Source organism: Gymnogyps californianus, chromosome 9 (genome assembly GCF_018139145.2).
Source record: "Gymnogyps californianus isolate 813 chromosome 9, ASM1813914v2, whole genome shotgun sequence".
Classification (NCBI taxonomy): domain Eukaryota; kingdom Metazoa; phylum Chordata; class Aves; order Accipitriformes; family Cathartidae; genus Gymnogyps; species Gymnogyps californianus.
Window position 1 is genome coordinate 8,235,443 of NC_059479.1, and position 12,554 is coordinate 8,247,996.

Here is a 12,554-nt window from a genome sequence, read left to right on the forward strand (position 1 = left end):
ATTAAAGGATTTCAGATGCACAGTTTGATTCACAGAACTAATGAGATAAAACTCCTGACTGGAGGTAAAAAACCCCAATGCATTAAATCAATGGGAAAGTTTCCTTTGAAGGATTTGATATCAAATCAAGATTTGACCCTTCTGTGAACCTCACAGTTTGGAGACATCTCAGCCAGAGATGCTGGCTTTCTCTGAAAACTTGGGTCCAGCTGCGCTGGAAGGGAAGATCTGCAAATTACAGAGAAGGGAAGAGCCGTCATCCAGACAAAGCAAGAGCACAGGGCTTTCTTGGGAATTGCTTCGGGAGTCAAAGGGACATCTTGCTGCTGTGTTAGGTGTTGGTTCTGACACTAGACCTTCCCCAAAGATCTCATTTTCCTCTTCTTACACATCCTCTTCCACCTCTGGTGCTACTGCTCCTGCTCATCCCCTACCTGCAAATACACCTTCGCTCACCTCGAGTCAGCCACGTGTACGTGCAGCAGCATCACAAGAGGTTCGTGGATCATCTGCAGCTCCCAGTAACTTATGGCATCTGCGTCGTCCTGAGCCATCGGTTACAGACGGGATGAGTCACCCTGCCTCTGCCGCCGCAGCTGCTTCAGAAAAACAGTGATGGAATTTAATATCACAGACCAAAACTGCAAAAAAAAACCTCAAACCTTTAGATATTTGAAGCCCAGGTGCAAGGGAGAGGGTGGAAGATGATGCTTCTGGAAAGAAAATCATTAAGCATGAGAGATTCTCAGCAATATCCATTCTGCCCCTTGCAGCCCCCCACTCCTTTCCGATTACAACAGCATAACATCAATTTCTGGGCATTACTCCATGGGATGAGAAAGCTGTGAAAGACTATGCATCATGCAAGAAAAATATGGGTTTTTAACACAGTGTGCTAATCACATCCGTCCGTTGTACTCCCAGCTCTCCAGCGAGGTGGCGGGAGGGCTGGTGAATGCTTAGCTCTGGGGTCCTTTCTAAACTCTCCAGCACAGACTCATCCTCAGCCCTTCAGGTGGTGGGAATCCACCCAGAAACCCCTCCAGCAGCAGCTCTCAATCATCTTAATGAGCAGGTAACCCCAGCAGCCCTCCTGCATCAAGACCTGGGAAGCTGCGGCCAACCCTTCCATGACATTGGTGTGTGTCCTGGGACCTCCTATCCTCCCAGCCCTGCAGTGGCGGAGGGGAAGGAGCATCACAGTGATAAAATATTCTTACCATGACAGAGACCGGGTTGCCCGGTCCGCACAGCACCCCAGTGCTCCAGAGGCAGCAGGTTCAATAACCCCTGCAAAAAATAATAATGAAACTTCATTCTTTGCAATAACACAACAGAAAGTGAGGAGACTTTTTGATATAAGTAACAGAGCCCCTAGGTTAACGGAGATTAACAGCAAAGAGGTTTATTAAGCGTGAATAATTTCCTACTTATTGTCCACAAATGCATTAGAGTGTGCTTTTCTTTTCTTTTTTGTAAGCCAAATGTGTAATTGGCATTATTAGTTTCCTCCTCTTCTCCCTCTCCTTTAGTTTTTAATTAGAGCATAGAGGGGGGAAATGCATATTTGATATGCAGAACTGGGGAGGGAGAACAATAATACTGACTGTTTCAATTATTCCTACACAAGATGAGCCAGATTTCTGGAAGAGCTCAGCCTCCACAGTCGGCACCGGATCTGAGCCGAGGCCAGTACTCCATGTGCTCTGCAGGGCTGAAGTGCTCAAGAGATCCGGCCCTCGCCCAAGTGCAGAGTGGGTGCAGGGCTCTCTGCCTTGGTTTGATCCCAGTGATGGAACGAGACCCTTTCAAACCACTGGTCTCACTTGGAAGTTGTCTCTCTGGAAAAGGAAAACTCCCCATTAGCAAAGCGCTGCTTGAGGTTGAATGTCCCTTTCTTTGCAACTTCTTATTATTAGGGGTACCTTCATGTGCCGAAGGGAACCATCCTCCAACCTCACGTATCTGCCACCTTCAGACACTCTGCTTGATGTGAATGGATCTGTTTGCTCATCTTATTTGCTCTCTCCTGAACCTTCCTTTTTCTCCGTCCTCTCAGTACTCTTTCAAGGCTGTATCTCCCCAGCCAATCTCTCATCCCCTCACCCAGCGTGGGTACAACCAGCCTTGCTGCTGACAGGGCATGCACACACCCCAGTCTTTTGCCCCAAGCTGAACTGCACTTGCTGGATCATATCACAAAATTACACGCCCAGACCTTGGGCCAGGGGCTCTCTGCCTCCTTTTTCTTCCACCTCTAGTTTGGGAAAAATTTAAGATTAGAGCTGAGAAAGCTGCAATGACCTTTGGAAACCTGTTTAGTTTTCATCATTCAACAAATGCTTAAGGAACATTTTTGTGCAGAACGCACTTAAGTGTAATTACTATTCCTGAAGTAGCAGAAATATATTTCAGGTGGTGTATAGTGTTTGCAAAACACTGTCACATGTGTATCTATGGAAACCACAAGATACAAATGCCATATCACCATGGCTCCATCAGTTAATTCCATATCGTTTTACCAGCGTATTTACTTCAGCAATTCAAATTTTTAATTCCAGCTTGGTTTCATTGATAAACATGACTTTATGACAAACACATTTTTACAAAGCAGGTGTTAAACTGGCAATCATTTCCAACCTGATCTCATAACCAGCAAGTTTTTCAAGCAGTGCATTTGCAAAGTCAGTGAGAAACATGCTGAGAAGGGTTTTGGACTGCTCTGATGCTTACTGTAACGCAGGAGGAGATGGCGCTGATACTTCCAGAACTGCAAAAGAAAGTTTTGAGTGCAAAGCACTAACCACTCTAGCTCCATTACTGGCACAGGCAAGACCAGCTCCTCTGCCATCCCTGAAAGGCAGCCAGAAGAGCCTGCACAAGCGGAGACAAGCACGCTCTTCCCGTGACCTCCCCAGCCCACTGGAGGTCCTGCACGCCAGCCTTTTAGAGCAAGGCGGTCGGTTGTGTTCAAGGATTACACTTGACTAATGAATTTGCCCCAGCTGTGGATTCAGCATGCACACAGCCCTCTAAGTCATTTCAGGGCCTGTCTCTAATTAAATGTAAGCGAATATAGACATGGATTAGAGAAACCCAGACCTCCAAGCAAGATGAGAACTTGTAGTTCCTTCCCAAGTTTAAATCTCTCCCTATTTTACAGAAGCCTGAACACCTTGTCAATCCTCTTAAATACAAGCTATAGACTCTTCTGAGGCAATGCACTTGCAGGAGGCAGTTTATCTCAAGCACATAATTCATTTTAAATGGTATTACTTCTTTCCCACAGAGAGTGCTGCAGCTGTTCCCACCTACCAATACCTGCGTGCACCACGTCTCGCTAGGGAAGAGGAGAATGTTATCCGGAGATGTGCTGACTGTCAGCTGCATTTCAGATGCCAGTGCTGCATTCCTTCCCTACCACTACGAGGTCTACTGGGATAGCTAAAACTTTGCTGGCAGAACCCCACGGCAACAGGTTGACACCAGGTTGATTTTAAAAATCAGAGAACTCACAAAACATCCCATTAAACTGTAGGGAAGAGGTAGCAAAGGGCTGAGGGTTACAAAGAACGGGTTCAGTTACCTCAACCAGAAAACCTGGAAATCTTTTCCCTTGGTTGCTCCGTTGCTACCTGCAGAAGTGCCACCTCCAGCCGGGGAGCAGCAGGGACAGCTTTTCCCTGTACAGGCAGAGTCAAGCACCCAGTCATACTACAGAGGAGAAGCTTTGTTGGTGTCCCTATTCCCTGTATGCAAGAGGGGAGGGAAAAGGTGGCTATCACCAAAGAGTATGCAACTTGCTCATTTTCCTTACTATCAGAGTAATGGAGACATCTGACTTTAAGAAAAAAAAAAACAGAAGAAAAAGAACCCAGCATACACTATTCCCTGGAAACTAATAACTTGCATCCTCTATCTATTATATGCAAGCTCCATATGACAGAAAAGCTTAATGTCAGAGCGTTAGAAAAGACCTTATTCCCCAATGCAGATGCAAGAAAGCAGAGAGGCAGGATTTCTGCTAACTCCGATCAGACTTGAACGAGTCCCCAGGCTGCTGGCGGCTCTCAGGCAGTCCCAAGGATGAGTCGGTTTTGCCTCTTTGGGAACGAGCCTGTGAAACCTGGCTTTTGCTTTCATCTCCCTCAAACACAACTGGTTCTTGTATAAGCACGGGTGTACAGTGACATATGTGCAGAGCAGGAGCGTGCTAAGAGAAAAAGCAAGGGCCTGGTAACATCTCCTTTCTCAGCTTAGTGCTACAGGGAAGCAGGGGAGGGGATCAGTTTGCCCTGTCCTTCATTTCCAGTTATCCCTTTACATCAAAGATCTACTTTTGAAGACAGTTTCCTGCTTTAAAAAGAAATAGCTGCCCAAATCAGAAATCTGTTACCTCCCCTAAAAACAGCTAAAGATTGAGACTGGTGGGCCTGCGGGAACTTTGCATGCTTCACAGCAATGACATTTAGGGATGTGGCACAGCAAACACCGGGAGCACTTTGGTAAACAGAGCTGATTTGTTACACTGCGTCTGTGCAGCTAAGCCAGATAAAGGCTCCGCTTCAGAAGATGGTATCTTCTACCATCCCCTAGATGTTTATTGTCCCAATCCAATTTAATTCATCCATTTGATTTGTAAGTGGACAAAGCCTGCAGAATTTGTAAATTAGTAGAGTTTGCCCAGCAAAAGTAAAAGTCCTCATTTTGTGTAATAAAAGGCTTAAAAGCACACAAGCAAAATGTAATGCAATAAGGACTACCAAAACCAGACATTACTGATGTGCAAGGTGCTCAGAAAGTTAGAATTCTCTGCAACTTTTGATAGACAAGAAGTCACTCATCATATCATTGAAGTCTAATGAGTACGAAGGCAACTTCAAAAATGCCAAAGCACGTACATGGTCTTGACGCATTATTCTTTCAAGATAGCTTTTGATGCTTTTCTAAACAGAATAATTTTTCTGCATAGTATTTGATGTTGATGTGCAAAACACAACCATGACATTAAGAGTAGAGACTCAGCGTTAAGAATTCCCCCTTCCTGTAACCTTCTGATATTCTGTAGGTGATTGAAGAACACAAAAGAAATCAGATAACTCTCCCCACCCCATCCTTTAGCCACAGACTCTCTTCTAAAAACTGATACCTAATCACATACATTCAACCTCTAGTCTACCTCCCCACTAGAGCATACATTTAAATATTGTTCGCCTTCACTGTTCTTATTCCAGGACGTTCCACTCGTTGCAGCACCACCATATGATGGAGAGACATGAATTCAAGTCCTTGCTTTGCAGATTTCCTGTGTGTTCTCAGACACATCCCAGAGCATCACTGGTTTTACAGGCAGAGCCGAGACTGGCCCGAATTTCAAAGAACGGTTATTATCGGGTTTGTGAGCATTTGTTTTGCCCAGTGTGGGCTGTGGGGGCCTGCCAGTGCATCTGCTGGCTGTATCCCATGGGGAAATGCTGCATATGGCACATTCTGATTTGAATACCTTAATGGCAAGGAATAGAGGATGGCTTTTCAAGGCAACTTGTTTTCACCTAAGGCCCCCAAGCTCCCTTTGGAGAAGCAAGGAATCACCAATCCCCAAAGCATGGCATTAAGCACAGGGAAGGGGCTGCTCCAAGGCAGAACTGCTGGGGGGCTCGCAGCCATTCTTCTGAGCATCCCCAGCACAGTTTGGTTTTGCAGACTGGTGCCAGCCCATGCGTCCCATCTAGCAAGCATCCCTCCCTCTCTGCGAGCACCCAGCCCACCTGGATGGGAAGACATGCTGCTCTCTGGGCTCATCTCATACGCACCTGCCTCCGCACTGACAACCTCTTTCCCTTTCGTTAGCTCGTTCTTCACCAGCTTTCTCCTTCATTCTTTTGATTTTAACTGTGCCACACCACTGTCCCCTTTGCAGTGCTTGCCTCCCCCTCCCACACCGCTCTCCGAATAGGAGGGACCCAGACTGCACATTTCTAGCCCAGGTCTGAGCACTAGGGCTCCAAATCCAGCCTCCTCTCCAGGGATCTAGCTGAACATTCCCTGCCAAGCATCGCCACATGCAGCCCAGCCCAGCCCAGCCCGGCCTCACCTCCCAGGCTGTCCAGGAGGGATGCTGGCCATAAAAGCTTCAAGAGCAGCAGGCTGGGGTACTTGATGGATGGCTCTCCTCACTGCTTTGGCCTCTGTGGCATCACAGTGGAGACAAGAACAGTGATCTCATATTATATATACACAATGACTCAACTGCTGAAGTTAACCCAGCCCCACGCTATTAGCGCAGTAGGTTTAACATCTTCACCAGCACTATAATTGATGATGACAGCGGTGCTGCATTTGTGTCCTTCAGCACCACAGGGGTAGTGTAAGACTCAAACTCTGCACAAACTGCATTTGAGTAGCTATTTCCATCGTGCAATTTAAAACTAAGTCCTGACTGTCAGTGCAGGGGGGGGTCTTTTCATGGATTTCTGCAAAAGAAAACCAGAGTGCTATGCCCAGGAAACAGCCAAGTTACCTGGCATCACATGCTGACTACATTGCATACTATGTGAAGGTGAGCAGTAAAGCTCCTGTTGGCTGCTTAACCTGATTTAGAGCTCCAGTTTGTATTTAATCGCTCCGTTAAAAGGCAGAAGCACTAAGGATTGCGACGGACCTCCTCTAGTGAATCTTTCCTCTGAACACCATCTCCTCCAGCCCTCCGGTGAGGTCAGCCCACTCCTGGAGGGCGTGACAGAGGGAAACTCTGTGGCTTATTAGAGCAAAGCCTCCTTCATGTGCAGTTTGAGCTGATCTGGTGCGCTACAAACACAGCCACGCGGTTCTCCAGCTTCTTTGTCGGTGGGAGAGGTGGCTGTGGGAGGTAACACTGCAACTATCATAGCAGAAATGTTCATAACTAGCAGAGAATTTCAGCACTAGCATTAAAAAAAACCCAAAACTTTCCTCTCTCTAGAGTTTACGTGATGAGAAAATATCATGGTTGCATGTATTAAAACCCAAGACAAGTCCAAATGCAATCAGGTCTTATCTTCTATTTGAACTACCTTTTGGTCACCTTGAGCTGGTTTGGAAATGGATTGGTTTGGGGATTTTTAATTGGCAGGAGAAGAGAAACAGATTTCATTAAAAGGCTACAGCAAGGCCACATTTGTTTTGTATTTAAAGTTAAACTTTCTGTGTCTTTATTTTTAAAATAACATTTCCAAAAATTACTTTTCCCTAAGTAAATAGTTGGGGGGTTTTTTGCTTTGTACCAATCATTGCCTTGTATCGCTGGGATCAAAATCTAGTATTTCATTTTTGTTTTAAGACAGTGGTCTGATATCTGGAGAAAGGCTCTCTTTAGAGAAAGAGCCCTGCTGCCTGTGCTCAGGGAGGTACGGTCAGTACCTACCTGGCTGCAGATGGAGTAACAGCAACACCACCCCCAAGTGCACAGCAGCTGATTTTTCTGGCCATCAGCATCTCCTAGGGCTTTTCCGAAATCATACTATTCTGGCAGAGAACGATTTAGAGAGGAAAAAATTAACCACCAGCTTATGTGAATAAGCACACTGTTTGCAGACCTATATAACACCCCAAAGCATCATGATATAAACCAGTGACCTTGTGATGACAGTGCACCACACTGAACTGTCAAGAGCCCCTCACAGGACCTAACAAACAGTAGCTTGGATTTATTCTGTGCTAAGTGGGCTAAAGATGCAATTTTACTATGCACAGAGTGAGCATCTTGTCCCAGTCGCCACCATACACATCAGATGGACATCCCTGTTGCAGTTCAGCAGAGTCCTCTACCAAAGGCTACTTAAGATGCTAAAATATGATCCTGGGGGTGGAAGGATGGAGAGCACTCAGAAAGTAAGGAGCAGAATTAAACTGTCAGTTTTCCCCAGAGAGAGGAGCCTCAAGGTTCCCTACCAGATCATCTGCTGTTTAATGTATTTCCTGTGTGGCCAGGAGAAGAGAGCAATGAGCAGCAAGGCAGCAACACTTGCAGGTGACACTGGTGTCGTCTTGGCTTTGCTTGAGGTAGTTTGGTCCACTGGAGTACAACTGGCTATCCAAAATTACAGCCACTTCCCTGCTCCTGCCAGTGAAGCCCATTTGTGTGAGCTGCATGTCACCCGGCTCAGGGGAGAGGGAAAGCCACAGCAGGGCTGAGAGTATGTAACGTAAAAGCAGGGACCAGAGCTTAAACACCTGGATTTTAGTACTTAATACTTACAAAGTGGTAAATGAGGGGTTTTAGGTCTGTTCTTTAAGAAAAAGAACTCTTAGGAGAAGGTTTCCTCTACCTCTTCCATATATTATCTTATAAAAGCCTATAGACATTCACACAAATGTATGTCTCTACCTTAAGCTCCTTAAGACATTGCTTAAGAGGAAAAAATCCACACAAGTAAAATAGTCACATTCATACATTAAATATGATGAAACACAAAGCACATATGAGATGCCTGTGAAATATTTATGTGCACATTTATTTTCTTGTAAATACTTTCTCCATTAAAATTCTGGCTTGATCCTTTGTATAAGATGCTGTTTTGCCTGCAAAGTGCAGCCAGTGGAGAATGGCAAATATAATTTTTCTCTCAGTTAAGAGGATGACAATGATGCCCAATACGTCAATGAAATTTCAGTCTGTGTTAGCATCACTGATGGAACAGGAAATTGGATTCCACTGGCTAATCCATTGTTAATGATTTCACTTCATAAATACACTTAGTCTTCGTTATAACTTCTTGCTGTTGGAAATAGTCTAAGCTTTGGGAAAAATATTCTTGGAAGAATCAATGATCAGCATGGCACCTTCTAATATTTTGATTTATTGATTTTTCACGGGTAAGAGACCTCGAACCTGGGCTTGGCTGGAAGAAATCAAACCACTGCCATTGCCTCAGCCTCCCAGCAGCAAACAAGGCAAGTTTTCATAGGTTTAAATCACATCTATGGGAAGGGCCTGGTGCACTGCAATTTCATGCAATGGGAACTCTTGATTATCTTCATTAGTTCTGAACAGCGTGAGTTGGGGCTGCACCACAAGCTCCTCATAGCAATGTGGTCTCGGAGCAAAACCCTCATGCCAGGGACCTGTGCCAGCAGGACACGGGCAACAATGTGATACCATAGCATAGAAGTATCGAGACATGGGTTATTAATCTTCTCTGGTATTCTTCCCTGGCTCTAACTTGAAGGCCTCTGTTCCTGTTCTTCATCTCAAATGTTGTTCAGGCTGACAAGATTTATTACAGCAGAAAGTTCTGCACATGTGCTTAGAGCTACATTTTAGACATATGTTAACTAGGAGGAGATAAATAGGAGTGTGTCTGAGCAGTTAGTCAGGACCTCACCACACTTCCCGCTAAACATCACACCATAATAAAGCTCCTATTCCTCCCTACTGTGCTTCTCTGCCTTAACAGTCTGTCAGGCATTCACAGCAGTAAAGCATCGTCTCCTCTAAGTCACAGAGGGAAGGTCCTTAGAGGGCTAATATCTCCGTGGAAGAGTTAGCCACTTGTAACATGAGCCTGAGAGGAGTGTAAGCTCCTCTAGTCAACTGAAAAAAGAAGATACCAGGGCATGGGGGGAGAGCTAATGTATGAATTAAACAAGCTAACCAAAGGTGCAAATGTTGTGGTGATGAGAGAGCATATTAAATAGCCAGACAAGAGTTTAAGGTAAGTTCAGTACTAGGTGGAAAATGGAATTGCCCAGGAATATGGTTTATAAACAAGTATTGACCCCTAAGGCTTTGCTCTGGTCAGAGCCTGTTGAGACCCTCCGGGGTCTGCACCAGTTCCAGCCAAGAATAAGGCTCCATGCTGGAAGTGCTTGAAGGGAAGAGTAAGTAACATCGCAGTATTTCCAAGCACAAAATAAAGTCTCATGTTTCCTACCAAGCTCCACAGGAGATTTTTCAGTATTATGCATTACTTGAGTTTTAGAATGGTTCAAGTATATACATCACAAATAGCAAAGGAAATGTGTTTCAATAACACAGGTGTCCACATGAATATATGCATGAATCCTGGCACATATTTTTATTTTGCTAAGAATTGAAAAGTTGCCCTCTGGCATCTCTCTGCTGTTTGCTGTAAATCTCAGATGAAAATGCAAACAGGAAAGGACACAAAACTCATTGGTAATCCTGAAGAAACACTGCATCAGCCCAAAAGGCTGAGATATAACCAAAATCTGCCTGAAGTATCCTTATGCCAATAATTAAACAGCAGCTGGCCAGCCTGTAATTCTGGAGTGCCGTTCAAACTGGACATCCCAGGTAGAGGCAACTCACACAAAGAGTTATCCAACTAAATGCACTTTATTCATTAAGTTTAATCCACGCGTGCTCCCTGTTCCCCCATCACAACCCTTCCCTTCCCTGCCTTAGCCTCTCTCTTCTTGTCCCTGTCATCTTACCCATCTCCTCCCTTCTCAGCCACTCTCAACCTAACAGTGAGCTGCAAGGTTTGTAGGCCGTGTCCGTATACGTTCATTTTTGTCTTCTGCGCTAGTTGCTCCCTGCATTAAGGATATTTTGCTCTAGGTGGATCTCTAATTTGCTTCTTTCAACACTCCCTGTATTATGTTTGCATTTATTGAACAGAATATGGTACCAGAGAGAGGGAAACGGATGCTATTTTAAAAACAACTTAATGGCTAAACTATTCATTTAATGATGTAGAAAGAAGCAGAGGTCTAAGTTGTCCCAAAGAACATCAAATGCTCCGGTTATAAAACAGCATCTGGATTCCCCATGGAAACATTGATCTGATGGGAATGTCAGTGGCAAAGAGACCACCAAATACACCCAACTCTACATTCAGTCCAATTTCAGCCCCTGGGAGCTGGAGAATCCTGGATGCTAAATCATTCTGCCAGAAAACCACTGTCCTTCCATCAGACGAATGACTATCCTCGGTCACATTTTACTCTTGTTTGGCAATTTGTCGTTCAGCATAACTTTTGCTATGCTACCAGTGGCCCAAAAGAGACTGCATTTGTTTGAGCAAAGGTTGTGACTTTTTCCCCCTTCAAGAATTTTACCTTTGCTGGAACAGAGTCTAGTAACCGGCTTTAATTCACAGGCATTTGCAAACAAATCAATGCTCACTCTACCTGCTCTCCAAGCTTGCAACGTGCTCGCTTGGGTGGTGTTTTCACTGATGCAACCAGGGGTCAAACGGTAGAAAAAGAGGGTAAGCACTTACTTTCTACATCCATCCCGAACTGTAATGAAGATGCAGTGCAAATAGTATGGAAGAAGATGAGACAAAAAGAAATCGGAAATTTTTAAAAACAAACACTATTTTTTACTACAAACCACAGATTTTGGCCACAAACAGCACTGAAATGCCTGATTCCTTGAGGTATCAGACCACAGCTAAAAATCTCTTAAGATGTACATGTAAAACAGCCTCATTACCTGCATTTTGCTTTCTTATCTGTTTTACAGCTATTAAGTCCTCTGACAGTGATCAGATTAATTTTCAAGCAACAAAGAGCTAATGTGCTCTCTCCCTTCCTCAGCTGGGCAACCACAGCTCCCGGGTCACAACTGCCTATTTACTCTGCTGCAGGGAATTGCGCTGTAATGAAGAAAAGTCTTTCTCTGCAAAGATACAGCCAAGTAAGCGCTCAGAGAGCTTTACCAAGTCACACAAACTTCCATTTCTGCTCTTAAAAAGCCTGTCTTCAACAAGGTTGCTATTCGGTAAATAACTTCCTCTATTTGCTCCACAGAGGAGATGTTCTCCTCCTCCAAGCACTACATTTCTTTAAGATGGGAACACTAACACCCATACCTGTTACCCATCTTACCTACCCTCCCAGAGCTCCTCAGGGAACACACTTACCCCAGGCAAGCTTCCCATACTCATCAAGGTCCTGTCACCTCTCCAAGCTGACCCCAGACTGGATCAAGCCACTGAGCACCTGCAACTGGTGGTACAGACAAACAGACCCCACTCACTGCTGCTCTACCAGGGGACAAAGCTTCTACTTCTGGCTACATATATCCCTTATCCCATTTTGGCCTGAACAAGCTCGTTAGCTTAATCAGCAGCCTCTGCTAATCCAGCCCATTTTAACTGAAAAGGATTGGAAGTGATGACAAGTGCAGAGTGTGAGAGCTGCTGTAGGGAGATGGCTGTGAGTGGCTGGAACAGGATGATTTAAGCAGGTCTAAGTGAAAACCCTGTGGAAATAGGCAAAGTGGAGAGAACTACCTAAAGCACGAGCACCGTGAGGCAGCACTGCTGCTCCCTTAGACTTGCACCAGCAAAAGCATCCTGCCAGGTTAGAAAGGCAGGATTTTTTTCTTTTTTTTTTTTTTTAAGTAAGTAAACTTTCCTCCCTGCGCAGGAGTGGCTCTGCGTGAAGCAGGGAGTTTCTGTGCGGCCGCCTCTCCTGGCACACACAGCACCAATAATGACTGCTCCTTTAATCCCAGCACGGGCAGGGGTGCGAGTGCGGCTGTCGAAGGTGCCCGTGGGAAGGCAGCACGGAGACAATATCAAGCAGCAAAGATCTGCACAAAC

The 12,554-nt window shown here is 45.1% G+C and overlaps 1 long non-coding RNA gene across 1 annotated transcript; it reads right to left on the minus strand.

Moving 5' to 3' along the window:
- Nucleotides 1-470: 470 nt before the first annotated feature.
- Nucleotides 471-11,916, minus strand: LOC127019728 (uncharacterized). The gene is made up of 3 exons (XR_007766963.1): nt 11,871-11,916; nt 1,221-1,290; nt 471-599 (listed from the first exon to the last, which is right to left on the minus strand). It is a non-coding gene; the product is annotated as an uncharacterized LOC127019728 (long non-coding RNA).
- Nucleotides 11,917-12,554: the final 638 nt, after the last annotated feature.